The sequence below is a fragment of the Somniosus microcephalus genome, chromosome 3, assembly GCF_052327205.1.
Source record: "Somniosus microcephalus isolate GS21.2 chromosome 3, FLI_Smic_1.0, whole genome shotgun sequence".
Classification (NCBI taxonomy): Eukaryota; Metazoa; Chordata; class Chondrichthyes; order Squaliformes; family Somniosidae; genus Somniosus; species Somniosus microcephalus.
In genome coordinates this window covers 59,377,001-59,404,365 of record NC_140989.1, presented here as the reverse complement: position 1 = coordinate 59,404,365, position 27,365 = coordinate 59,377,001, and the positions used below count along the sequence as shown (strand labels likewise).

General features: G+C 43.4%; 1 long non-coding RNA gene across 1 annotated transcript; it reads left to right on the top strand.

Moving 5' to 3' along the window:
* The first annotated feature begins 2,181 nt into the window (after positions 1-2,181).
* Positions 2,182-25,543, top strand: LOC147121088 (uncharacterized). Its single transcript, XR_015076440.1, has 3 exons — positions 2,182-2,305; positions 5,423-5,517; positions 24,484-25,543. It is a non-coding gene; the product is annotated as an uncharacterized LOC147121088 (long non-coding RNA).
* The last annotated feature ends 1,822 nt before the right edge of the window (positions 25,544-27,365 follow it).

The following is a 27,365-nucleotide window of genomic DNA, read 5'->3' as shown; positions in this document are numbered from 1 at the left end:
CCAGCAATCATTCACTCACATTGCATCTCCGACTGTTTTCCCCTCACCACGCACACCATATACTCCCAAGCCCCTTGCTGCCATCCTGTCTTGCCTGCCACTGTCAACTCCATCATCTGATCCCACTTCATCCCCATCCCTTTTTCCACCATCTGCTGCCACCTCTCCTCCCACCCTCCCCATGAACCCCCATATCACCTATCTCATCCATCCTGTATGACCTCCCCTCCCCTCAGCTGCCATTGTGAGAGCTGGTTGCCCCTGAATGCTGTTCCCCTGGCCCTATGCTCCACCATTCCTCGCATACAATTTTTTTCCATGAGTCTGCAGCCCTTCATCCCCCCATTCCCTTAGCCTCAACACGTTCCCTATGCCCAGCAGCCCGATGCCAAAGGCTTGTGTCTCAATCCCCTTCCCTTTCTCTTGATAAGCTGCTTCTTCTTCAGCAGTTACCCAGCAGTGAGAAACTGCCAATTTATTTTCTAAAACTCTTATAACGCTATAATTAGAATATAATGCTATGTTCTATTTATAATGCTATGAGTACTTTAAAAAAGAAACTGCTTGTTGGGAACTGCTTCCTAATGTTGGGAAACTGGCAAAGAAGGAAGGGGTTAGCAGTGAGTGGAGGAGCAGGTTGAGAGAGTAGTGAGGCCTAAACCACCACCAGGGGGGCAGAATCGGAAGTGGGGCACAGGAGGAAGGATCAACGGGACCTAAAGCAGTGCAGAGGTGAGAGAGCATGGCAGAAGCAGAAAGAGGCCTATAGTAGTGCAGAGGCAGCAAGAAGGGAGAGTAGCGTCTAATGTGGCCCAGAGGCTACAGAAGTAAGAGGTGGACCTCATATGATAGACAAGAGGTAGAAGTGGGAACAAGGTCCAAAGCAATCCCCTGGGAGACTTACAGTTTGCGTTGAACTGATAAACAAGGCATAATGGGGGCTGAGGAGCAGGGCACATTGGGAGCAATTTTGCTGCCTCCTTGGTATTTCTTGGTTGGTAGTTTTCATTCCCTCTTGCTACTTGTTGATTAATAATTTCTAGAGATAACTTTGCGAAGCACCACTGCCTCTTAGAACCACTCTAGGTATGAGTGCAAGTCGGAGAATCAGGATTGCATTGCAATCTCTCGGTCACCAACTCGCACTCACAGTTAGCGAGCCTCTGCGCTGCCAGCAGAGCGCCTCAAAATTATCCCTGTGTCTCTCTGTCTGACCATCTCCGTCTTTTGTTGTTATATCAGCGGGTTTGACTACTTTGCAATCTTAGACCTTTGCATTTGCTGCACTTATACTACCAATAGAGGATGGTTATACAACAGCAGGCAGTATAAGTATGTAATGACTGACAATTTAATATCATTATGAATCACTAAAGGTACTTTTATATTATTAGAGGAGTACAGCCAGTGGGAGACGTACACCAAACTCTCCATCGCTGCATTTCATGATATAAATACCCCTTCTCCTGGGGAACTGATAGACTCACATTTACACAGCTCAACGATTGTATGAGTGGGCCATCGGATTAAGGGAGCTGGTTTTAGGAAGGTAAACGTGGGGACCTGATTTCTCTACATTTGGACAGATGTAGCAGCTTGGAAACTGGCACATGATTGTAAAACTAAAAGGGGGACAGCAACAAATGGAGGTCGCTCTTCCCCCTCTTCCCAGACAGGAATAGCAAAAACAGAGTGTAAAAGTGCCTAAAAACAAATAGAACATGTATAAAGGCTCAAGAGAATGAATAAAGGCTTCTGCAGTTCAAACGGCAACAACATACTTTTTTAGGGGTGCTTGAAATTTTCCTCCATCAACTTTTTTTTTTAAAAAGAGCTTAAATCTGTTTTGCTGGCTTCCTCCCACAATCCCCTTCCCCCACTGGGAAGGAACATTCTGCTGTGTTTTCAACACAACATACAGCGAATTCAGTGACAGACAGGTCGACCGTGAGCACAAATACTTTCTTTCATGGTCTACGATCTGAAATGAAAGGAACAAATGAAACTTGTTGTCATGGCAGCTGCTTTTATCTCCCTCTCTGATTGGCATGCGTAATAAATACGAATACCGTAAATCTTTCTTCCACTGCAGCTCTTATGTAAGCCTGGACCTGCTCCAGCACCCTCAGCATAGCTTGTTCTATTTAGAGCCAGACCCGTCACAAAAAAAAAGATGCTAGACTTCCCAAAGGATGATTTCAGAGCTGAAAGAAGATTCTGAAACTCTTCTTAGAAACTCTTCCAAAAATATCCAGTGCTTATTTTTCCAATCAGAATTTTTGTGCCGTAAATTCGATGTCATGAGGTAAGCGCTATATGTAACATTTTTCTTTTTTAATCCTCACCAAGTTTCTGTTTCTCCCTCACCATCTGAGGGCATTAACCCTTTGTTGGAGTAGAATCCACGGGCACTTGCTGCCCTAGCATAATTTACCCAAATGACCATTAACTGAGTGTTGACAAATTAGTGAACCGACGCCCAATCCAGCCCTGTGCATGTGTGGCAGGGGTCACCGGACAACCAACTCAAGACTCCAAGGTCAATTATTGAATCCCTATGACCATCCCAGGCCTCACAAGGAAGCCTTGAGCCTCCCTTGCCCCAGGCGTCCCCTGATCGCGGGCAGAAAGCTGCCCCACCTCTCCGATCATGGCCAGAAAGCTTTCCCAGTTCACCTCCAGAAAGCTCTCCCAGATCACCTCCAGGGTCCCTCCGCCTCAACAGGTGGCCAGAGAAGTTCCTAAGCGCCCCCAGTCGCGCCCTCCTGCCTGCCGACCATGAAGTGGATCTGGCCTTGTTCGGGCGGGACTCTGAAAAATGTATTTAAAACAGCTGGGCTGCCATGTCGCCGGACTCTCAGTGTGATAAATCCATGTAGTGAGACAAGGACTCGAAGAGGCGAGGTATTAGGATTAATAAGAGTACTTTATTAACAACTGGGAAACACGTTTACAGACAGCCTGCATCAGCATTCTGGCATTCCACCTTGTGCCGACCTAAACAGGAAGCAAAACTCTGACCTTAGTAGCAGCATTGTCTACAGCACCAACTGGTGGATAACTTTAAGCATAACATCCCAGATTACTATATCCCTCCCCCCTTAAGATTTCAGTATGAATTTCTTAACCAACAACCATTCCTGAGGGTCACATAAGGAGTCTACATTCATCATGTTCCATACTTGACGAATCTAACAGTTCAGTATCAATCTCTCTGGTGGCTTGCGAGGCCTTTGTGAACGTCTAACATAAAGTCCCTGCTTGTTTGTGGTGAAGCCACCAGCTGCTCCTGAGCAGTGCTCAGAGTATCTGACTCTGCAACGATGGTTTCCTCTTGACGGATAGGTTCCTGTGGAATTATCTCTGTCCCTGGTGGTGGCACCACAGATGCACTTGGATAACTGGGGCAACCCTGTCTTCAGTCATTGCATCTGGAACCTTCATTTCAATTTCCCCTTGTCTAGGAAGTATCTGATCTACATGTCTGCGTACTACCCTACCATCTCCCAACATGACCTTGTATGATACTGGACCTGTCATTGAGTCTATGAAGCCAGGAATCCACTTTGGTCCATAACTGAAATTCCTGGTAAGGATCGCAGCTCCTTCCCCAAAACTTCGGCTCTTTGTTCTTTTGTCATGGTTCTCTTTTTGTTTGTTTTGTCTGTTTTCCATTTTCCTTTTTAGGTCTGGGTGGACAAGGTCAAGAGTGGAGCGTAGTCTACAACCTAATAACATCTCAGCAGGAGAGAGTCCTGTGGTGGATTGAGGTGTTATTCTGTAGCTGAACAGAACCCGTGACACTTTGGCTGCTAAACTCCCTTCTGCACTTTTTTTTATCATCTCCTTAAATGTTTGTACGGCTCTCTCCGCAAGTCCATTCGAGGACGGATGATATGGAGCCGAGGTCACCTGCACTATGCCATTTTTTCTCAAGAACTCTTTTGTCTCTGTACTCACAAAACAAGTGGCATTGTCACTCACCACGATCTCCGGTAGCCCTTGATTACTGAAGATCCGACGCAGGCAGTCTATAGTAGTAGTGGCGGAAGCAGAATTTACAGGATAAACATCTATCCATTTGGAATGTGCATCAATGATTATGAGGAACATCTTCCCCATGAATGGACCCGCATAATCTAAGTGCAATCTTCTCCATGGTTTATCTGGCCACTCCCAGGGGTGGAGAGGAGCCGCTGCTGGTGCCTTCCGGTGTTACTGACAAGTGCTGCATGGCTTGACTAGATTTTCTATCTCCTCATCTAGCTTTGGCCACCACAAGTAACTCCTAGCCAAGGCTTTCATACGCGAGACCCCAGGATGACACTGATGTAGTTGCTCTAGGATAGACTGTCATGCTGGCTGTGGAATAATCACTCGTGCTCCCCACAACACGCAACCATCCTGCACACTCAGCTCTGTTTTCCTGAAACTGTAGGGTGTGAAGTCAGCCCCTTCCGGATGCTGTGGCCATCCCCTCACCACATATTCTCGAACTCTAGACAGTACTGGATCTTTACCTGTCCATGTTCTTACTTGCTCTGCAGTCACAAGTGTCGTGTCAGTGTCCTCCAACATCAAAACTCTGTCCTCTGGAGCTGCACGGATAGGTGTGCCTAGCAGTGGAAGACGGCTCAAGGCATCTGCGTTCCCATGGTACTTGCCCGCCTTGTAGACGATGACATACTCATATGCCCTCAACGTCACTGCCCACCTCTGGATCCGGGGTGACACCATCTGTGGAACTGCTTTCATTTTGTTGAAAAGAGAGAGAGAAGAGGTTTATGATCGGTGCATATGGTGAACTTCCTGCCATATATGTACTTGTGGAACCTCTGTAACCCAAACATTACTGCTAACCCCTCTTTGTCTAACTGGGAATAGTTTTTTTCCGCTGGTGTTAGAGTTCGGGACATAAACCCTATTGGTCTTTCAGTTCCATCTTCCATGCAGTGTGAAAGAACTGCCCCCACCCCATAAGGTGAAGCGTCACAAGAGAGAATGATGTCTTTCTCTGCATTGTAGTGAACCAGCACATCCGACGACAGCATCAGTTTCTTGGACTGTTCAAATGAAACCCCCTGCTCCTCTCCCCACTGCCACTGTGTCTCCTTGCGCAGTAGCTTGTGAAGAGGTGCTAACACAGTTGACAAGTTTGGTAAAAACCTGTTATAATAGTTCAGCAGTCCCAGGTAAGCTTTTAACTCAGCCACATTTGTAGGAGCAGTGGCGTCCTGCAGTGCTTGTACCTTCTCCTTGAGTGGGTGGAGCCCGGTGGCGTCCACTCTGTGTCCCAGGAACACTGCCTCATTCCCCAGGAAAGTGCACTTGCTCCTCTTGAGCTGGAACCCTGCCCTCTCCAATCTCTGTAGTACCTCTCTCAGAGTGCTAAAAGCTCCTTGTCGGTTCTTCCCGTCACCAGAATGTCATCCAGATAGATGGAAACATGTGGAATCCCTTGCAGTACACCTTCGATTGTCCTCTGGAAGATAGCTGGACTAAATGAGACACCAAACGGTAAGTGGTTATATGTAAACAAGCCCTTGTGTGTATTTATGGTGACATACTTCTTTGATTCATCATCCAGTGTAATCTGCAAGTAGGCATGACTCATATCCAACTTTGTGAATTTCTTTCCTCCAGCCAGGTTTGCAAAGAGATCCTCTGTTTTGGGAATAGGATACTGCTCTAGTTTGGACACCCGATTGACAGTCAATTTATAGTCTCCACAGAGTCTTACCGAATTGTCCAGTTTTAAAACAGGTACTATGGGAGCTGCCCATTCCGAACATTTCACCGGCTCCAGTATGTTCTCTCTCAATAAACGGTCAAGCTCAGCATCTACCTTTGGCTTCATGGCATAAGGCACAGGTCATTGTTTAAAAAACTTTGGCGGTGCCTCCTTGTCCACATAAATCTTAGCTGGGGGGCCATTAAATGTGCCAAGTTCCTCCTTGAACACACTCTCATGTTCACTCAACACTTCTTGCAAAGTCAACTGTTTGCCCGCATCTATTTGATGTACTGCTCCCCAGTCTAATTTAAGTTCTTTTATCCAGCCCCGACCTAACAGGTTTGGTCCGGTACCCGATACTATAACTACAGGTAGCTGTTCCACTGTGTCCCTCTGTTGCACAGTTACCTTAGCTGTACCTAATGTCGCTACTCGTTCACCTGTATATGTTTTAAGATGCAGGCAGCAAGGCTTTAACTCTGGAACATTTGCACGGTTCCACAATTTTGAGTACTCTGCCTTGTTCATTATGGTCACGCTGCACCCTGTATCCACTTCAAAGTTCACCTTAGAGTCATTTACTGTCAGTTGCAATGTGATAGGAGCCACTTTTGGAATGTTCTCTAACATGCTATACATTATGAACATGTCCTCTTCTTCCTCAGCTTCCCCGCTGATGTGGTGTGCTCCATGTTTTTTCACTTCTCTCCCTTGGTTTTGCTGTCCTCCCCCTTTTGGTTTGGATTCCTCCACAGGTGATTTCGCCCTGCAAGCTCATTTTATGTGTCCTTGTTTCCCACACTTGTAGCACTTTACCTCCAGAAACCGGCATTCACTCGTCAGGTGATCGCCCTTGCATCTATAACATGCCTTCACATGCTCACATTGTGGTTTCTGACGCATGTTCAGCTTGTGCACAACAACCTGACCTGCAACTTGCGTAGCATTAGCCCTGTCTGAACCCTGTATTTTTATTATATCTCGGTTCGCTGTCTCTATCGCTTGAGCAAGTTCCAATGCTTTTTCATAAGTAAGCCCAGTCTCGGATAATAATCTACGCTGCATTCGGTCGTCCATAATTCCGCAAACTAGCCTATCTCGCAGCATTTCCTTCAGGTTGTTCCCATAATTACAATCTTGTGCTAATTTACGCAACACCGCTACATAGTCCATTACGCTCGCTTCCTCTTTCCTATTCCTTGAATTAAACTTGAACCGCTGTACAATCTCACTAGGCTTAGGGTTGAAATGTTCTTTTAGCAAAGCCACTAATTCAACAAATGATTTGTCTCCAGGCTTTTCAGGACTGAGCAGATTTTTCATCAAACTGTAGGTTTGGCTTCCCAGTGAACTAATCAGAATGGCTTTCCTTTTTCTGGCATCATTTATTTCATTTGCTTCGAAAAAATAACCCAACACTTCACAGTATTCTTCCCAGGTTTGTGCTTGAATATCAAAAGCGGAAACCGTTCCTACCGTGGCAGCCATGCTCTCTTCCAGCTGGTAGCTAACCGTAGCTCGTAATTTTGTTGTTTAAACGTCCTGGCCGACTTTTCTTCTTTATTCAGGGTCCTTTAGTTATCTTCGTCACCAAATGTGATAAATCCTTGTAGTGAGACAAGGACTCGAAGAGGCAAGGTATTAGGATTAATAAGAGTACTTTATTAACAACTAGGAAACACGTTTACAGACAGCCTGCATCAGCATCCTGGCATTCCACTTTGTGCTGACCTAAGCAGGAAGCAAACCTCTGACCTTAACAGGAAGCAAACCTCTGACCTTAGTAGCAGCATTGGCTACAGCACCACCTGGTGGATAACCTTAATCATAACATCCCAGATTACTATACTCAGGTTCGCCGCCCGCCTCAGGGGTCGTTAGCATGGTTCCCATCCCCACTTTAAAATCGGGGCTTTTGAAAAACATTCCCCTTTATCTCACTGAGTTTTGTCTCTTTTCCAGTCCACCATCCTTCTAATTTTCATTGTCATAGAATCCTAGAATCATAGATATTTATGGCATAGAAGGAGGCCATTCAGCCTAATCGCACTTTCCAGCTCTTGGTCCATAGCCTTGTAGGTTACAGCACTTCAAGTGCATACCCAAGTACTTTTTAAATGTGATGAGCTTTTCTGCTTCTACCACCCTTTCAGGCAGTGAGTTCCAGAGCCTCACCACCCTCTGGGTGAAAAAAGTTTTCCTCAACTCCCCTCTAATCCTTCTACGAATTACTTTAAATCTATGTCTCCTGGTTATTGACCTCTTTGCTATGGGAAATAGATCCTTCCTATTCACTATATCTAGGCCCCTCATAATTTTATACACCTCAATCAAGTCTCCTTTTAGCCTCCTCTGTTCCAAAGAAAACAACCACAGCCTATCCAATCTTTCCTCATTGCTAAAATTCTCCAATCCTGGCAATGTCCTTGTAAATCTCCTCTGTACCCTCTCTAGTGCGATCACATCTTTCCTGTAATGTGGTGACCAGAACTGTACCCAGTACTCTAGCTGTGGCCTAACTAGTGTTTTATACAATTCAAGCATAACCCCCCCTGCTCTTATATTCTGTGCCTCGGCTAACAAAGGCAAGCATTCCGTATGCCTTCTTAACCACCTTATCTACCTGTCCTGCTACCTTCAGGGATCTGTGGACATGTACTCCAAGGTCCCTCTGTTCCTATACACTACTCAGTGTCCTACCATTTATTGTGTATTCCCTTTCCTTGTTAACCCTCCCCAAATGCATTACCTCCCACTTCTCCGGATTGAATTTCATTTGCCACTTTTCTGCCCACCTGACCAGTCCTTTGAAACCTTCCTGCAGTCTCCAGCTTTCTTCCTCTCTATCAACCACATGGCCAATTTATGTATCATCTGCAAACTTCATAATCATGCCCCCTACATTGATGTCTAAATCATTGATGTATACCACAAAAACCTTTTCTGTTGTCAGCCATGGCTCAGTTGATAGCACACTTGCCTCTGAGTCAGAAGGTTATGGGTTCAAGTCCCACTCCCGAGATTTGAGCACAAAATCTAGGCTGACACTCCAGTACAGTACTGAGGGAGTGCTGCATTGTCGGCGGTGCCGTCTTTTGGATGAGACGTTAAACAGAGTCTGTGCTCTCAGGTGGATGTAAAAGATCCCATGACACTATTTTGAAGAAGAGCAGGGGAGTTATCCCTGGAGTCCTGGCCAGTATTTATCCCTCAATCAACATCACTAAAAAACAGATTATCTTGTCATTATCACCTTGCTGTTTGTGGGAGCTTGCTGTGCTCAAAATTGGCTACCGCATTTCCTACATTATAGCAGTGAATACATTTCAGAAAGTACTTAATTGGCTGTAAAGCGCTTTGGGACATCCGGTGATCGTGAAAGGCGCAATATAAATGCAAGTCTTTATTTTTCTTTTTATTCTTACTTTAAACCTGACTATGTTGTGGCCACTGTAAAATTAGTGCAACTGCAACATTAAATGTGCTGTGAAGTTAGCGTAACTGCCATATTCACAGGCCGACAATACATTTCTGGTGCAGACCGCAAGTAAGGAAGAAATTTGCTGGTCTCAGGACGGTTGCCAAGGTAAGTACTGGTCTCAGTTTGTTTCATTTTACAATGTTGATTTACAATACATGGTAACAGCAATCCATTGTAAGCTTGGCGGAGCATCACACATGGAAGAATGCACCTCATTCTGGCAACTGTTCACGCACTTCCCAAATACATGGGCATGCCGATGTTTTACCTGGGCAATCTGCATTGCTGCCATTGCAAGGCAATTGACTTTGTGCCCATTAAATCTGGAAAGCAGCAAACACGAATCAGCCTGACAACAGAAGGGCCCAGAAATTCTTTGGGGGTTCGACTGAACCTATAGAGGGAAAACAATAGAGCCCCAATGGAATTTCAGGGACAAGGTATCAGCAATGAAAACTGAAAATGCTGGCAACACACAGCAGGCCGGTCAGCATCTGTGACGAGGTGTTCACCTTCATCGGAACTGAAGACTGGATGACAAAAAGGCATTTGATTAAGGCTGAAAAAAAAGCAAAGGGAAAAAGTGGGAGAGGATGAGGAAAAGTACAGATGCACCAATCACAGAGAGTGGGTTAATAGGTTAAATGATCTGCAAACTGCTTAATAAGGAGACTTAGATGATATAAAAGATTCAGAGAGATAATGCAGCGATATGAAAAGGACAAAAGAATGTGCAAGTGGAAGCTGAAAAGACATAGGAAAGGGCAGCACAAACGAAAGTATGAGAACATGAGGAACAATAGAACAAGAGAGAGAAAAAAAAAGCACAGGCCACTGCCTCTCCCTCCATCCCCGATCACCACCACTCCCTTCCTCAGGCCACCGATCGCACCCCATCCTCCCTCCAGCCACTGCTCCCTTCCCCCCATCCACCAATCGCCCTCCCCCCTCCCAGCAACCGCACCCTCCCACCTAGCTATCGATACCCCCTCCCCCCCCCCCCACCACCGGCCACAATCGGCCCCTGGCCACCAATTTCCCCCCCCACCCCACGCCACCGATCTTCCTTCCCCCCCCCCCCACACCCTGGCCACCGATGTCCTCAGCCACCCCCCCACCCCCAACCAGCCACTGCTCCCTTCCCCCCATCCCCCCATCCACCAATTGCCCAACGTCCCAGCAACCGTTCCCTACCACCTAGCTATCGATCGCCCCCCCGGCCACCAATCTCCCCACCCCACACCCACCTGTAAAATACACAAGTTTATATTCTTACATCTGCGTGTGTGTGTGCTTGCATGCGTGCGCGTGTGTGTGCATGCATGTGTGTGCGTGCGTGCATGTATTTACATTCGCTGGTAAAGAAAACAGAGCTAAAAAAATTAGGTTTAGAAGCTTCACAAATATTTACACATTCTCCAGGTTCTGAAACAAAGCTTAAAGTCTGAGGGGTGGGGCAGAAGAGAAAACAACTGCTTCTAACCAGAGACAGTGTTGGGAAAAATCTATTTTATGTCATTTGATAAAATATTTATTCACAAAGCCAAGTTCCTAACTGAACTTCAGCTAATCTGCTCATCCCAGATATTTTTAACAAGTGCATTGTTTTCCTCACTTGCAGACAAGTTCTGTGCCTCATTGTCCAATTTTTACTGATTACGTTGTAAAAAAAACTATCCCTGAAAGTTACCATCTTTTTCTGATGAATCATTTCATAAATACAGAATTGTAGCAGCTGGTGTTGATTTAGGGATTTGCTAAGTGATTTTTCCAAGATGTGATCATTTTTGCAAGGATAAATTGATTTGGAAGTTGGCAAACAGAGTGCATTGTGGCGTGTTTCTGCCACACAAATTGTAGCTTCTACCAATTCTTTCTCCAAAAAAAGTTTTTGCATCTCCACGCATTGAACTTGTTAATGGAATAGGTTACATAAATGTGAATTTTCCAATCTATTGATGTGAAACACCAGCTGGGCATATTCAAGCAGCATTCCTTAGTTCTGAGGTATATTTCCTTAACAGTAAATAATTAGACCAAGAATTGCTTTAAGGTAAAGAGCACTTTAAAAATATTTGGGTATTTTTTTTTTTTTTAAAAGCTGTTTTTGCAAAGGGCAGCAACGTTCCCAGAGAAGTTTTTGAAAAGTTTTCTCAACGGCCCCGGCCGAAGCTGCCTACGTCTTGGGAGTTCAAGAGGTCACACGTACTTCTTCCTGCACTCAGCTAGTGAAAAGGCATTCAAAGCATTTGAAACACTGTCGTGATATTGAATTAGAGCGAGCCTTAATTCCAGCGCTAAAAGGGCCTGTGGGAAGCTGGTCTCTGCACAGGAGGATGATGGGGAGCCTCGATTATTAATCAGTGATGAAAAACAGGCCCTGTTGGTGCAATTTAAAGATAGGCCCGTCTGTTTCATGCCGCTTCAGTTGGCTCACATAAAAAAAGCAACTCAGTGAATAGTGTTTCTAGCTGTGCTTTTGTGCCTTTATGGTTGTTGCTGGTCACAAAAGGTGTTATGTAACAACCGACTATCGAAAACATTTAGTTAGAATAAGAAGTGAACAGTTTCACACTGACGGTTTTCCTTTATTAAGTTATTTAAAAAGTATTTCCAAATTCCAAGTTTGAGTCGGCAAAAAAAATGTCAGATTTCCCTTTCATTTGTACAGATCTGCAGTGTACTTGCTCTTACAATCACGCTGGGTTTTCATTTGCAAACGACTTGTTCTTTTTAGCACATTCACGCAGTTTTTAAACAAAAACCATTCCAACTCATTAAGGCACATAATAAAACATAGTTGTGTCGATACTAAAACCAACATTTGCAAAGATACATAGCAAATGGCATCATTATCCTTCACCCCTCCATAAAAGTGAAATCTACTTTCTTCAAAGCGGTTCTTATATTGGTAAGAATCAGAGATTTCACAGAAAATAGCCCGTCTATTTATTGTCTCTTCGAGTGCTAAGTAACAAAGTGCCTTTCATGTTCATTTACACAACGATTCAGACAATACAAGCTGCCATAATTGGTGAAAAGTTAGCAGTTTGATTTGTGATCAGCAAGAGAATAGGAAAGAGCGTGCAAACAGCAAAACTATTCTGTTTTGTTCCGCCCCCTCCCTCCTTCACCTCCCCCCCCGCCCCCCCCCCGCCCCCCACTCCCCCCCGCCGCCCCAGTTTTCTCCTCTGGAGTTTGCAGGTTACAATTCCACAGACCTTGGCAGCCCCTCCTGCCTCCCGCAAGTGTGAGCCCAGACAGTGAGTGTCAGTGCGTTCTTTGACCCTGGGAAGGCAGAACTGCCGACCTTGATCCCGTTCTCAGCCAACATCTGCACATAGCAGCCAGGCTCACTGGATAACAATCGGGAGGAACCCTGGCAGGTTTCCCCCTCCTGGGTCATAGTGCGCTGAGGCCGGTTGCAGCCACGACTGCTACTTTGGCTGAGAGCAGCTAACTTAGCAGAGACTGGGAATTCAATCCGAAGCCGTCTGTTTATGGGGCCACATACTATATCGGGTGGCACTTCTCCTCACAGTGCAAAACCCATTTAAAGTATTGATCTTATTCATGCTTACTGTTCAGGGTGACTTTAATGAGTCACAGTTTTAACCAACTAACAATTAAGTACAACCCCAATGAGTGGTAGTTGTTAAATCTGTCACTGGATACTGGAATGTTAGTAGAGCCTCGATTTTAACCTAGTTCACCCAGCGAGAATGGGACGAGTTCAGGACTCCCCCACTAGAGGATATAGTTTCTCCCCATCTAACCGATCAACTCCTTTAATCATTTTAAACACCTCAATTAAATCACCCCTTAACCTTCTATACTCAGGTACAAGCTTCTATACAAGCTTGGTCTATGCAACCTACCCTCATAATTTAACCCTTTAATCCCGGTATCATTCTGGTGAATCTGAGATACACCCCCTCCAAGGCCAATATGTCATCCCTGAGGTGTGGTGCCTACAACTGAACACAGTACTCCAGATGGGGTCGAACCAGAGTTTTATATAGTCGGGCTTAGTATAAATCGGGCACCTGACCCGAAGCCACCCGGTTCCCGCCGATCAGGTTAGTTTAAAATCGGGGCTTAGGTGGTGCAAGCAAATTATGGAAACACAGATTGAATTCCCCAAATCCGCCGAGCTCTCGTTTGAGTTGTTGTGTGGGCAGAAGTCAGGCGCATCTCATCAGAGAAAGCAAGAATCATTGTCATCGTCACCTGGCTTTGGGATGCATGTAATTTCACAGCGCCTGTGCTGGTCACCTCCTCACAGGCACATAGAACTTGCCACCCAACAGCCAGCTCACCTTGGAAGAGGCGGAGTCTTTCTAGGTGGTACAGAGCCCAGCAACATCAGAAGAAGGAAAATTAGAACAGAATATATAAGATTGACACTAGATAGAAGCACTCTCCCAATGGCTCAGGAAATGTACACACCAGAAAGGTTCCAGGTTTGAGGGAGTTAGCTGAGTGGCAGCAGAGATGCTCAAATTGGCCGTGGCGTAGCTGGGTCAGGGAGAGAAGAAGTGGCCAGAGTCCCTACTCCTGATCACTGTCCAGCTACCCCTCCTGGAAGTGTGCATGTGTGGATATCGGGTGAGCAGAGGATCGGACTGAGCAGTGGTGTCTTCCACACTTAAATAGCCAACCGACACTTACAACCAGTAGCCATGAAACTGCATCCCAGTAGTGCCTTCTGGAGCAGAGGAGAGAAATAGTAAAGAACCTGTCACATCTATTTGGAAAGAATAAGGTAATAAAAGCACTTGCTCTGCTTGATTTACATCTGGAATTTCCGCAGGAAGTCTCCTGTAAGTTCGCTGTATCTTCAAGGGAAGATTGGCAGAAACCCCGGAAAACAGCGTCAACAGCCGTTGATGCCGTTATTCTGGGACTGCCGCCATTCCTCCGCCAATGTTACAGCGGGAGATCGGGGAACCCCTGCGGAAATTCTACCCCTTAAAGGCCAACATGTGAGGATTTGATAGCTGAGGACGTTTACTTACACGGGATCTTATGACCAATGTCACACTGTTACACTGTCAGAAAGGATTGTGTCTCTACTACTTAGTGGTACAGTCAGTTGAGGCTGATATTGGGCCTGGAGTTTCCTCCGCATTTGCGCCAATGACATGCGGAATCTGGGTGCAAACCAATTATGTAGCTTAAAAGATGGCAGACCTTTGGGCGTAAGTGAGTTACACATGTAACTGCAATAGGCCCAAGTCTCCTCGATCTTCTACAGTCTTCCATCAAACCCTCCACCCACAAAACTGGCCATGCCCCTGACTCTCAAATACGAGTATCCTCCAATTGCGCTCGTTCAGGGGGGGGCTCTGAACATTGCAACCTGATTTTCAGGCGCAAGAGGAAACAAAGTCATTTTCTGGTCTTTTAATTGCAATTTGTTGCGCGTTAAAAAAAAAATAATCCTCACTGAGACCTGCTCTGTATTCTCTGTTTCTTTGAATGCATTTTTATGGTGTAAGTATAAGTCACATTAAAAATTGAAAAGCTTCCCCGATTGCAGTTTCCTAAACATGCTGTGCCTGACGTGCATGAATGATGGTTAAATGAGTTGAACCTTAAAATTTTCACACTCAAAGAAGGGAAATATATGGTGTGGATTTGGTGTTTTCCTTGGACACTGATTGTTTGCGCCGATTTTTGCCAATTTAAAGTTTGTGCGTATTCTAATGAGATTGGGAGGATACTGGAGCATAACTTAACATTGGCAAAACAGGCGCATTTTCGGGTCTAACTTCTGGGTTTCCAGGTTGCCACCCATGGAAGAAAGTCCAGGCTTAGAATTGGTAGCAAGAAACAAAGTCATTTTTCTGGTCTTTTAATTGCAATTTTTTTGAGTGCTTTTTTTCTAAATTCTGTTTCTTTGATTGCATTTTTATGGCATAAGTATAAGCCACACTAAAAATTGAAATCTTCCCTGATTTTCAATGTTTAATTGTTGTGTTTTATGATGGAATAAAACACAATTATGTAATCGATTTAAATGACTTATTTTCATTTAAATTCTGCTATTTAATTGAGCGCCAACCAACTCAATTACAAATCTGCTTCTTCAATGTTACTGCAAAAATTATCGTGCTACTCCCTTGTCCACACCCACTGTCCACGCATGCACACTTTTAGCAATCGGTCCCCTCAAGATTGGGAACCCTGGAGGATTATTTCCTTCTCTAGGCCAGAGATACCTTAAAGAAGAAGTCAGCAACTCAGCACAGAACTAGGTTTGAACCTGGAAGCACCCTAGTCTATATAGCTCAGTGCCACACAACACTGGGACCAACCGATTGAGATGATAAGTGAGGTCATTGCAATTTATTTTCAGTGACATGACTAGTTGATCTTTGGCATAGTGTCATTAAAATGTATTCAGGAGTGTTATAACCCAGTAACAGAGGATAGTAATTTTTCAGTAGAAAACTCTTGTCATCACTGTAAAGCATCATACTCTTGTAAAAATATTCCTGTTACATTATACAGCTGTAAAGGGAAGGGGGAGGTAGCACCAGTCAGGGGGGGAAATGGTGGAATATATCTGACTTTCATCTGTGCTTGTTAACTGTACTACACAATATAACAGTATAATTGTGCTCTATTCCTTTGTTTACTAAATGGGTCAAATGTCATTTTCTGGCACAATTTTGTTTAGTCCTGTTTATGACAGCAGATAATGTCGAAAGCTCACGTAACATAAGCAGAAGTCCAATGAGTAATTTGTCAGATTACACAAAGTAATCCATTTTTAGCAAATGATTAAAAGCATATTTTGTAAAAAGTAAGACATAAACGTAGCTAATCTGTGTCTCGAAGCTTGTCAAACTTGAATGCAGAGGTTTAAAAGCAAAGTAGCCATGCTTCATATTTACATTAGTTTATAGATGTATTTGAAAATCTTCAATTCCTGATGCATTTTTGCATTAAACTTTGTTAAGACAGGTACTCAGGATTAGATATTTGCAAAAAACTGAGTTCAGCAAGCTCCCCCCATGGCTCAGCATGTTTATCCAAAGAATAGCTGAACAACACAAAGCGGGGAGGCTGTACATTCGATCTCCAGTTCCTGTTCTGTTGGCCGTGGCTCAGTGGGTAGCACCCTCGCCCCGATTCAGAAGGTTGTGGGTTCAAATCCCACTCCAGAGACGTGAACACAAAATCTAACGCAGTACAGAGGGAGCGTTGCACGATCAAATTTTGCGTCTTTCGGATCAGATGTTAAACCAAGGCCCCATCTGCCCTCTCGTGAAAGGTACTATAAGAATGCAAGTTCTTTCTTTCCTTTGAGCTAGTTAATCTCTGGACTATGCAAGGAAAAAATCAGTTGTTCCCCCTGCTGGAAGAGCAAATGTGATGTATATTAAAACTGTCTGGCATGAGGTGAAGCCAATGGAAATATGAAAACCTGCGTTAAACACACACTCTGAGTTCATTATTCATATATAAGATTAGTGGTACACACATCACCAAAGTGAGAAATGTCAGTGATGGAGAATAGGAGACTTTTTCATTTTGGGCACCTAGTGCCAAAATTCACATATGAAGCATAGCATTGAGGAGTAAAGCCTCTTCTATTCTGCCCTCATGAAAATAACAACTCCAACTCCCCTGAGATTCTGCCCTGTTCGCACTGGCCCTTCAGATTCCAGTAAAGGACGTCATGAGAGGACCTTCTGCCCAGAGTCAACATGGTTTTCTGAAAGGGAAATCGTGTTTGACAAATCTGTTAGAGTTTTTCAAAGATGTAACTACAGTAGTAGGATGGATAAGGGGGATCCAGTGGATGTGGTGTATTTGGATTTTCAAAAAGCATTCGATAAGGTGCCACACAAGAGGTTATTACACAAAATTAGGATGCATGGTATTGGGGGTAATATATGCATGGATTGAGGATTGGTTAATGGATAGAAAACAGAGAGTAGGAATAAATGGGACTTTTTCAGGTTGGTAGGCTGTAACTCGCGGGGTATCGCAAGGATCAGTGCGTGGGCCTCAGCTATTTACAATCTATATTAATGACTTAGATGAAGGGACCGAGTATAACATATCCAAGTTTGCTGATGATACAAAGTTAGGTGGGAAAGTAAGCTGTGAGGAGAACACAAAGAGGCTGCAGAGATATAGACAGGTTGACTGAGTGGGCAAGAACATGGCAAACGGATTACAATGTGGGGAAATGTGAAGTTAACCACTTTGGTAGGAAAAACAAAAAAGCAGAATTTTTTTGAATGGTGAGAGACTGGGAAATGTTTGCACTCAGAGGGACCTGGGTGTCCTTGTACATGAATCACAGAAAGTTAACATGCAGGTACAGCCAGCAATTAGGAAAGCAAAGTATGTTAGCTTTTGTTACAAAGGGATTAGAGTATAAGAGTAAAGAAGTCTTACTACAATTATACAGGGTATTGGTGAGGTCACATCTGGAGTGCTGTGTACAGTTCTGGTCTTCTTACCTAAGGAAAGACATACTTGCCTAAGAGGGAGTGCAATGAAGGTTCACTAGACTGGTTCCTGGGATGAGGGGATTGCCCTATGAGGAGAGATTGAGTAGACTAGGCCTATATTCCCTAGAGTTTAGAAGAATGAGAGGTGATCCAATTGAAACATATAAAATTCTTAAGGGGTTTGACAGGGTTAATGCTGGAAAAATGTTTCCCCTGGCTGGGGAATCTAGAACACGTGGGTCACAGTCACAGAATAAGGGGCCAGCCATTTAGGACTGAGATGAGGAGAAATTTCTTCACTCAAAGGGTTGTGAATCTTTGGAATTCTCTACCCCAGAGAGTTGTGGATGCTAAGTCATTGAGTGTATTCAAGACAGAGGTCGATACATTTTTGGGAATGAAGGGATATGGGGATAGTGCGGGAAGGTGGAGTTGAGGTAGAAGATCAGCCATGATCTTGTTAAATGGCGGAGCAGGCTCGAGGGGCCAAATGGCCTACTCCAGCTCCTATTTCTTATGCCCATCCCCACATCATGAGGGCTTTCTCGGTGAGTTGCCAGGCTACCCAAGAGATCCACTCTTTAAAGGCTTTAGCAGAACTTAAGCCAGCTGAGAGCTGCCTTGAGTCCTGCTGTGGGCCTTGAGAGGCTCCAAACCTTCACTAGTGAAGCGTAATTGATCTTGGAGGGGGGCAGGGGTTCCCCTCTGCCACACTTGCACTGACAGAAAGTGGACCCCCATGAATTTCAGGGCGATAGTTTATGTTGCTGTCTTTGTATCATGCTGATGTTCTGATGTAGAACAAAGAGAAGCTGAACAAACCAATACTGAAACATACATTTATCACTAGTTTTCTATTTATCACTCAACAGTCAAAACCTCTCGTGCAACTCAGATGTCTAGTTTCTGACAGGAACTTAACGGTCATACTATCTCTCCATGACCAACCACCTCCTTCCTCCCTCTACCTTAAAAGAAAACAGACGCTGTGAATTAAGAAATCCGTAACAAGGAAAGGAATTTCTGGAAATAGTCTTCATGGCACTCTGAGGCAGCTCCATTTGTTGTTTTCTGCGGGATTATCCAGCTGAGGCTTTTGTCATATTTTTTGGGGTGCTTTTTCCCCCCTCATCGAGAAAAGGATTTTAATGCTGAGTAATGGAACGGTTCTAATTTTGGACACATGGTTTCACTATCAAACAGATCAGATTTACCATGGATAGAAGCAACATACAATTTTTTCTACTCCGCCGATGTACCTGAACCCCAACATTAGCAAAATACCTTCTATTGCACCAGCTGTCAATGTTTTAATTGAGCAAAAGAACCATCCCCTGAGTGAGATTGCCAGTCTGTGCTGAATTATATACATAGGTTTGCGCTGTAGATCCATACTTACTGCTCAAACTCAGTTCATGTAACAGTGTCGGAAATAAAAGCTGCGTTTTCTTTTAGTTACAAAGATGTTCGAAAGGTTTCTGTCAGTATAATGAGGGCCTGACCCTTGAGTTAAGGGGCACTTGCATCTCCATTTTGCTGTAATCGAAGACAGTTTTCTAAAAAAAACTAGTTAAATAATGTGTTTCATGTTAAATTTTGTGTATTATTCTTTCGAAACAACTTACAAACCTGCTGTCAGCTGGTTTGGCACCCTTAAGTGAAGTTAACAGTGGGAATTGAATTAATGGTGAAGTTTGAAGGTTGTCCTCGCAGTGTTCTGGCAGGCCTGGTGACGTATCTATATAACTGCTCCAATCCGACATTTTGTCTCTTGTTTTGTTCCTTCCTGAAGGAGGTGAGTGTTGCTGGACTGCAATTCCATGGACATTTGTAGCTCTACAGTGCCTTGCAAAAGTGGCCATTCTTCAGTAAATGTTGGCAGACTATTCAACCATAAAAGGCAGCAAAACTTACTCTGATGCTGTCCTCACTTGACACCCACATGCATGCACTTTCTAGCAAGGGTCACTGGGCAGTAAACATGGATGCATTTTCCCCTCCCAAAGGAACACGTGCTGAACTATGATATGGGCTGGAATCAATTACTATAGTATCATGCAAAACCTGTTCATTGTTGCATGTTTATACGTACCGTTTCCCATCTATTTTCTCTGCAAATTTCTGTCCTTCTGAGGGTTTCATTGTTCAGGCCATGTTTTACTCTGATTTGCTCTGTAGTGGTGTGTAGGTTTACTGCCTGGAGTAATTTCTGAAGATTATCTTTCTCTTTCTTTCTGTATGCAAAGCAATTCCACCTTAAGATAATGCAAAGAAAGAGGCGGCAGAAACAAGTACAAATAGCCGCCTTTGATTAATGTCATGACGGTGATTTGTGTAACAAATCATTGACAGGATAATCTGTTATGGTCCCCTTACCAGTCCTTTCTTTAAAGACCGAAACTGCTGTTAATAATCACTCAAGAAACTAGCCAACAGAAACCCAGAACCATTTTAATCTTGTGATTCTAAGGTGCAAATATGGGTTCGATCAGTCAATCATGGGCGAGTGATTTTACTGTATGCTTTTCAACAGAGGGAAATCACTTCTTACAGAAACAAAGGCAGATTCAATTACTTCAGTTATGAGATTTCCCTCAGGACTTGAAACTTACACCCATGCTGATAAATATACATGTACGGGGGGAAAATAAATACATTTAATCCATAGAGGGATTAGTTCAAGTAAAGTATGGAGTTCATTCTAGCCTGAGACAGATTACTTCGCCAATGTCTAGAATGGGAACAACAAATAATATAGATTTTAGCAAATTATGCAGTTTATTTTGTGAAGTTGATGCAAATTCCGGGTTAATGTTTCGCGCGAGGAAGATAATTTACCGAAAACAAAACACAACAGTATTTTTCTATTCAAAACATGATGGTAGGAAAGGCAGCACCTGGTTCAATCTCCAGTTTGTACTGAGTGAGCTGATCTTACCTGGCTAGCAGTTGGGTGGTGGGGGAGGGAGGCGGAGGGGGGGGTGGGGAGGGGAGGGGAGGTATCCACAAATTGGCCTCAGTGCCCCTGGATTAGGGAGGGGGGAAAAAAGCAGCCTGTGTTCTCATTCCTGATTTCCATCGGGTGATCCTGCTGGACAGCACATATCTATGGGTGTTGGCTCAGGTGTGACTTTGATGCTCACCTCAGTTAATCAGGCCTTCCTGTGTTCAGTGCCTAGGCTCCCACATAAAGAATGGCCACTTGAGCAAAGTGCCAGAGGCTTCCTGCACCTGTGGCACCATACACCACAAGAGTCAGCACCTTCAGGAGGAGGAGGAGGAGGAGGATCGAAAGAAGAATTGGGAAAAACCTATGATAAGCATACATTACCCTATAATAACATTCGGTATGTGATGTTATTAACAAAGTTAAGTCAATGTGAGAGAATTTGCCCTATAAATTGGTTTGCAGCCAGCTTCTAGCAATGGCAGCCGTGCAAAATTGGCCCTCTTACATCATCAGGACGAGACTGACATTCTTGGGACGCCACTCACGCCCCAGGAGGAAGTGAGCCAGTCATGAAGAAGGAAAAGATGGGCCTGCGGTGATGCGGGCACCAGGCCTACGGTAAGTCCGGTGGAGGCGTGGGAGGGGGGTGAAGGAGACCTCCTCCTGGCTCTACAATCAGGTAAGTAAGTCAAACATTATTTAATTACCTTTTTGGCAGCAGCCTCCAGTCGGCCCTTTATAGACTGTTGGTTTGGCTGCTGTTTGCCTCAGAAAACTGACCGCATGATGCATGCTGCGGTCAGTCACAAACAAATTTCACGAAGGGACCCGAGATAGGCATTAGATCCCGATTTGTATAGACAATGGGCCTATTGCCTGTTTCAGACAGGCGCCAAGGATAAATACAGGGCACTCTAACCAATATGGCATTCACACGCCGCACGCCACATTGGACCCTTCGACACCCGTTTTACGCCTGAATAACATGCACTGCACAGTCCAACTTCTAGACCCTGAAGAGAGGCAGTTTACTTACAACAATTTACATTTAGCAACACCTTATTAAGTAGTAAAATATTCCAAGGCATTCTACAGAGCAGAAGCTGCACAGTAATGGAGGAATCAGAAGTGTCCAAAAACATGGTCAAAAAGATTGCTTTCAACAGCCTCATCAAAACCGGAGAGAAATAATGCAGTGGAGAGCTTTAGGGAGCGAGTGCAAAAGAATAAAGCTAAGCTGGCTAAAGGCTTTGCCATCAATGGTGGAGTGAAAGGAGAGTGGGATGCATGAGGCCAGAGTTGGAGGTTAAAGGGTATATGTAGGGCTGGAGGAAATTGCAGAAGTAGGGAAGGGTGAGGTCATGGGGGAAACAAGGCTGAAGGTTTTGAATTCAATGTATTAAGGAGCAGGAGTGCAATGAAGGGCAGTGATGACAGGAGTCATAGGAACTTGGTGCAGGATGGAATGCAGGCCATCGAGTTTTGGACAGGTTGGAGTTAATGGAGGATGGCACTCGAGAGGCCAGTGAGGGGGCTTTGAAGAAATCAAGTCTGGAAGTAACAAAAAACATGGCTAAGCATTTCCGCAGTGATGGGGATAAGGCAAGGTGAAGATGGAAATAGGCTATATATTTGTACCGATATAAATATACGTATGTGGGGAAGTAAAGTCACGCACCATCCTGACTTTAACATATATTGCTATTCCTTCATCATCACTGGGCCAAGATGTTAGAATTCCCTACCAAGCATCATCACTACAAGGAGGACTATAGCATTTCAAGGCCACCACCACCCTTAGGGTAAGTAAGGATGGCCATTAAGTGCAGCCCATAGCCCGAGAACACATTAAAAAAAATGTCAATTCTGATTCAGCTGTAGCTTAGTTGGTAGCACTTTCGCGTCTGAGTCAGAAGGTTTTGGGTTCAAGTTCCACTCCAGAGACTTGAGCATAAAAATCTAGACTGACACTCCAGTGCAGTACTGAGGGAGTGCCGCACTGTCAGAGGTACTGTCTTTCGGATGAGATGTTAAACCGTGGCTCCGTCTGCTCTCTCAGGTGGACGTAAAAGATCCCAAGGCACAATTTTGAAGAGAAGGCGAGTTATCCCCGGTGTCCTGGCCAATATTTATCCCTCAATCAACATCTCTAAAAACAGATTATCTAGTCAATATCACATTGCTGTTTGTGGGAGCTTGCTGTACACAAATTGGCTGCCGTGTTCCTACATTGCAACAGTGACTACACTTCTAAAGTAAATGGGCTGTAAAGTGCTTTGGGACATGCTGAGGTCATGAAAGATGCTCTATAAATGCAAGTCTTTCTTTCTTTTCCTTTTTCTAGGTTCAAAGATCATCAAATTGTGTGCTCTCCCTGGTCAGTGAAATACAATTATGAACCATTAATAAAAAATATAAATATCATATCAAATAATAGTAAAGAAAATGTGAAGAAAAATATTAAATTGATGACATGTCATATCACATCTGTTTGTATCCCCATTGATTAGGATGTTTAACTATAGCATCTCTTGTGGTATGACATTATTGCAATGGAGTGATGGACAGAGACTCCAGCTCCTCAACTCACAGTATTGTGCGTCTCCAGTTTTAGCAGTGGCTGTCAGCAGAGGTGTTAAATGGAAGAGATACATACCCAAAGAGAGTGGGAAAACAGAAAGCGAGTCAGCCCAGAGCACTCACACACACCTCCTACAGAGTGGCATTGTCAGTGGTTGTTTGCAGTTGGGAAACCCTTTCTCCTGAGATATTGTTATAATTAATAATGGCGCTGCAGTGGCTGGAGTGGGAGTTCCAGAGAGAAAAAAGGTTGATAATAGCATTAAAAAAAACTTTGTGTTTGTTCTTGACAAGCAAATGCTCTGACTATATCACAGCTCACTTCCAAGGCTGACACTTGCTAAATGTTTAAAATTAACAAAATAAGACAAAGATGACTTACTTGTTCCTTATATTAAATGTGGTGATAAACGTTCTGAAGCACAGTGGCTGCTTCACATGTGGTTCTAAGTCTATTGTTCTGTACCTTCATTTAATAACTATTCTTTTAAAACAGTAGTACAAGCACATTGGGAAGACTGATTTGGCTCAGTAGAATGGCCACCTGCAGAGTGCCTATGTGAAAAAAGTTTTCTTCAAATCAGCTTCTAAATGATAATAGTCAGGACTACTGACTCGCAACTATTTAAAACTTTTCAATTGGTATTTTTTCATTCCTACTTTGCTTTCAGGCTTTACCAAGGCTTCTCCTCTGATTTAAATGAGGAGAATTTCAGTTCCAAGGGTCTGCTCTTTTCTTTAATCACAAGGAGGGCTCCTAATTCTGGGCTTTAAACTGTGTTCTGCAAAGCATAATGAATCTGCCTTCATATAAGCCCAGACAATGGTCTCATTCAAGGCTCAAACCCTTCCTCCTGAGATATTGTTATAACTAATAACTCCTGCCAGCTGTGCTGAAGGGAACTTCAGCTCTGTGGGAGAATGAACAAGCTCCATCCCTCAGAGGATTTGAAGTAACTCTGAGCCGAAATTGGATTATGAAGGGGGAAAAGGTCATTGTACGCTCACAACTTATCAATTTATGTTACACCAAATGAGTGAGCATATTTATCCCATTATCCATGAGTTAGCTGGAAGGACATTCATAAAAGAAGTTTGTACAAACAACAAGAAATTTCTTGGAGTAAACTAAAGAGCAAGGGAAACAATTAGACCTCAATCGCAATATCAAAAGCAGGCAATGGCTGCAAGCAATTTAGGATTGATCAGACAAATAATGCATCGTGCAGTATTAATTATCTAAGCTGACTGATTTCTTTTATAGGCTACACACAGAATGTCCTTGCAGGCTTGTGGATATCACACCGTGCAAAAAAAAACCTGCTGCTTCCTCAATCCAAGTGTTGATCTCGAAAGAAAACTTTCCATGGCAACAGGTCAATGTGTTTGTCTCCTGGCTCTGTGAAATGTGAGAAGATACAAGCCTGACACCATATTTCACTGCTGTTTGTGCCACCTTTGTGTTTGCATCTCACTGTAAATTATAAAGTGGTGTGACCCTTTGGGGCTGATGGGATGTAGCTGGTATGATAAAGAATTAGGATTCAAAAAGTCTAGTTTATAAGTAGGATGATTGAAGAAGGAAGCAAAGATTAATCGAGGAAGCATCCTGCCTCTAAATCACTCCAGCATGTAAACCCCTCCCCCAAACTGTAGTTCATGCTGAATTAACTATGGGTTTCATTACCTTTTAAGTAAAATGTGAAGTTATTTACTTAAGCTGTACCAGCCTATGTATTAAGAATATTAAATTTGGTGACATCATTTAAAAAGGAAAAGGGACAAGAGATTTTTAAAAATTGAAAGGAAACATAAATACCTACATAAACTAGTTGATCTATTATATTGTTTATGGACAGTCTAGATTCTGAAACACAGTTGTGATGGAGTTGTATTTAATCTAGCCTGCTCCTTTAAGGCCACTAATGAGGTACTCCCTGTGGATAGGTGGTCTCAATTGGCCAATGATGGCTGGTGAACTCCTGTGGTCACTTAGTAAGTAGTTAATTGCAGCTGCTTATAAATTTCTAAACACCAGGTCAGAAGAACCAAGCATTAAGTAACTGGCTTTCTTCCTCTTTTTAAAATTGTTCTGAGTCTGTATCAAAGTGTAACACTTTAAAGTGTGATGGACAGAGTGTTATGGACATGCACTAATGTATATCTATAATAATATATTAAAAGTCTTCTGTCTGGGATGCACTTCTTGTTTGTCACACTTGCACTATCACTTTTGCTATCGCACTTTGTTGATTAGCTCAATGAAAAAAAGGAACAAAAATCAGAACTGAAGAGGAAGAGAACATATTAAGTAGAAGTGAGGAATACAGCTGGAAAACTGTCAAGGAGAAAAAAAGAACCTATGAAAGTAACCAATCTTGAATGACTTGTCAGGAGAACCTCCCAATAAAAAAAGAAATAAAAGGTTACCCAATCAAATGATTCAAAAAATGTTTGGAAAAAAAATTGCCCATTCCTTTTTCTCAGTAACTGAAATTTCTAGTGTCCAAAGTAAGGTTTTAACCTAAATAATATCAAAAAATATTGGCCCACATTTTGCGGTCGACGGCGTAACTAAGGATTACACCACCGGCATCTGAACCAAATGTGCACTTACCTGCTTGGAACCCCCCTCCGAGAAGCTGCTGTCGGACGCTGCAGAGTAGAGGGCAGTATAGTGGCCCAGGGTCACACCATGTGCGTAAACGTACCTGGAATCATGTGGGCCGGTGCACCAATCAGCAAACAGAAGGTCTCTCATTAATACTATTAGAGATCGTAGGGCTATTCTTCATTTAAATTCAGTACCCTGTACTTTGACAATATATTTAAAATTGTGATTTTTGGGGTTTGGGTGTGTGCAGAATTCATTGTTATTTTGTAAGTCATCTACATTTTCATTTTTTTCCTCCCAGCAAACCATTTTAGATTCTTCAAAAATCTATTGGAAGACAGTTCTTTACTTTTCATGGACAATAAATATAACTGTAATAATCCTGTGGGCCATATGTAAATGCCTCCATTTCCGGCCTCAGAATCTCAAAGATAGCAGCCTCACTCAGAACACCACCCAACTGACAGTAAGTTTGAAAGACTGGCTTGTAGTTTAAGCTTTTAAAATTAAATATAAACTTGGATTTGTCAGGAGGTATCCCCTTACACTATGCAAACAGATCGCAAGTTCGGGATTTAGCGCGAAATCCCAAACTTGCTGTCCATTTCAAGGGTGGTACGATGGAATACGCTGAGAGTACGCTGTCAAACTGCCCGCAAATTCTGCCCCATTATATTTCACAATATTATGATTAAATTTACCAATTACATTTTCTTTTGTGTCTTTTATTACCATCATTAAAGTTTTGTTAAAGCTTCTCCCATTCTCCTGGGCTTACTTAATATTGTTGACCAAAGATGAGGCTCTGTGAACTGAAGGCAAGTCCTGTACTCTGCCCACGTGCACTGTATACATTTCTTCAGATGTCATGGTAGCATTTAGTCAGCCCAACTGTTCTTTCTTCCAACGTGAAGGAGAGGTGTGGTGGGAGGTTACACCATTGAGATGTACATACAGACTGCAGGTACAAATGGAAACGAGTACACACCATAGGGTACATTTTCCAAGGCCCTGCATGCCTAGTGGGGCCTTGTAAAACATCATGTATAAAGCCTCTATTCACCATATGTACATTACATACAGCAAATGTTTGTTGCTTTTAGATTTGGCTCTAAACCCTTTGTGTGAATCTAATTCACCCTCTTATAGTTTTATGGACCTTAAGTGAAATGAACTGTGACAGTCTCAACCCAATTTCTACTAGATGCAAATTCACAGCACAAAATTTCTCATAACCCAACACAATCTTACGTATGGATAGTTAGTGTAGGCAATGGGAATGGCACAGTAGTGCAAGTATTGAGCGTTGGTGTAAAATTGGGATTAAGGAATATTTCGGGGGCAAAGTAGAAGAACTCTACTTCTACAAGAAGAACTTTATTGTGCATCTAACTCAAGAAACCTTTGACGTGGAAAGGCTTGATGTTGACAGTGGAAACCAAAAGTTTTGCTGCCCGCTTCTCAAAAAGCACATTTTTTCAAAAGAAAAGTTTGAATATGTTTAGTGTTCTGTCCTGATTTGCCCATTAAAT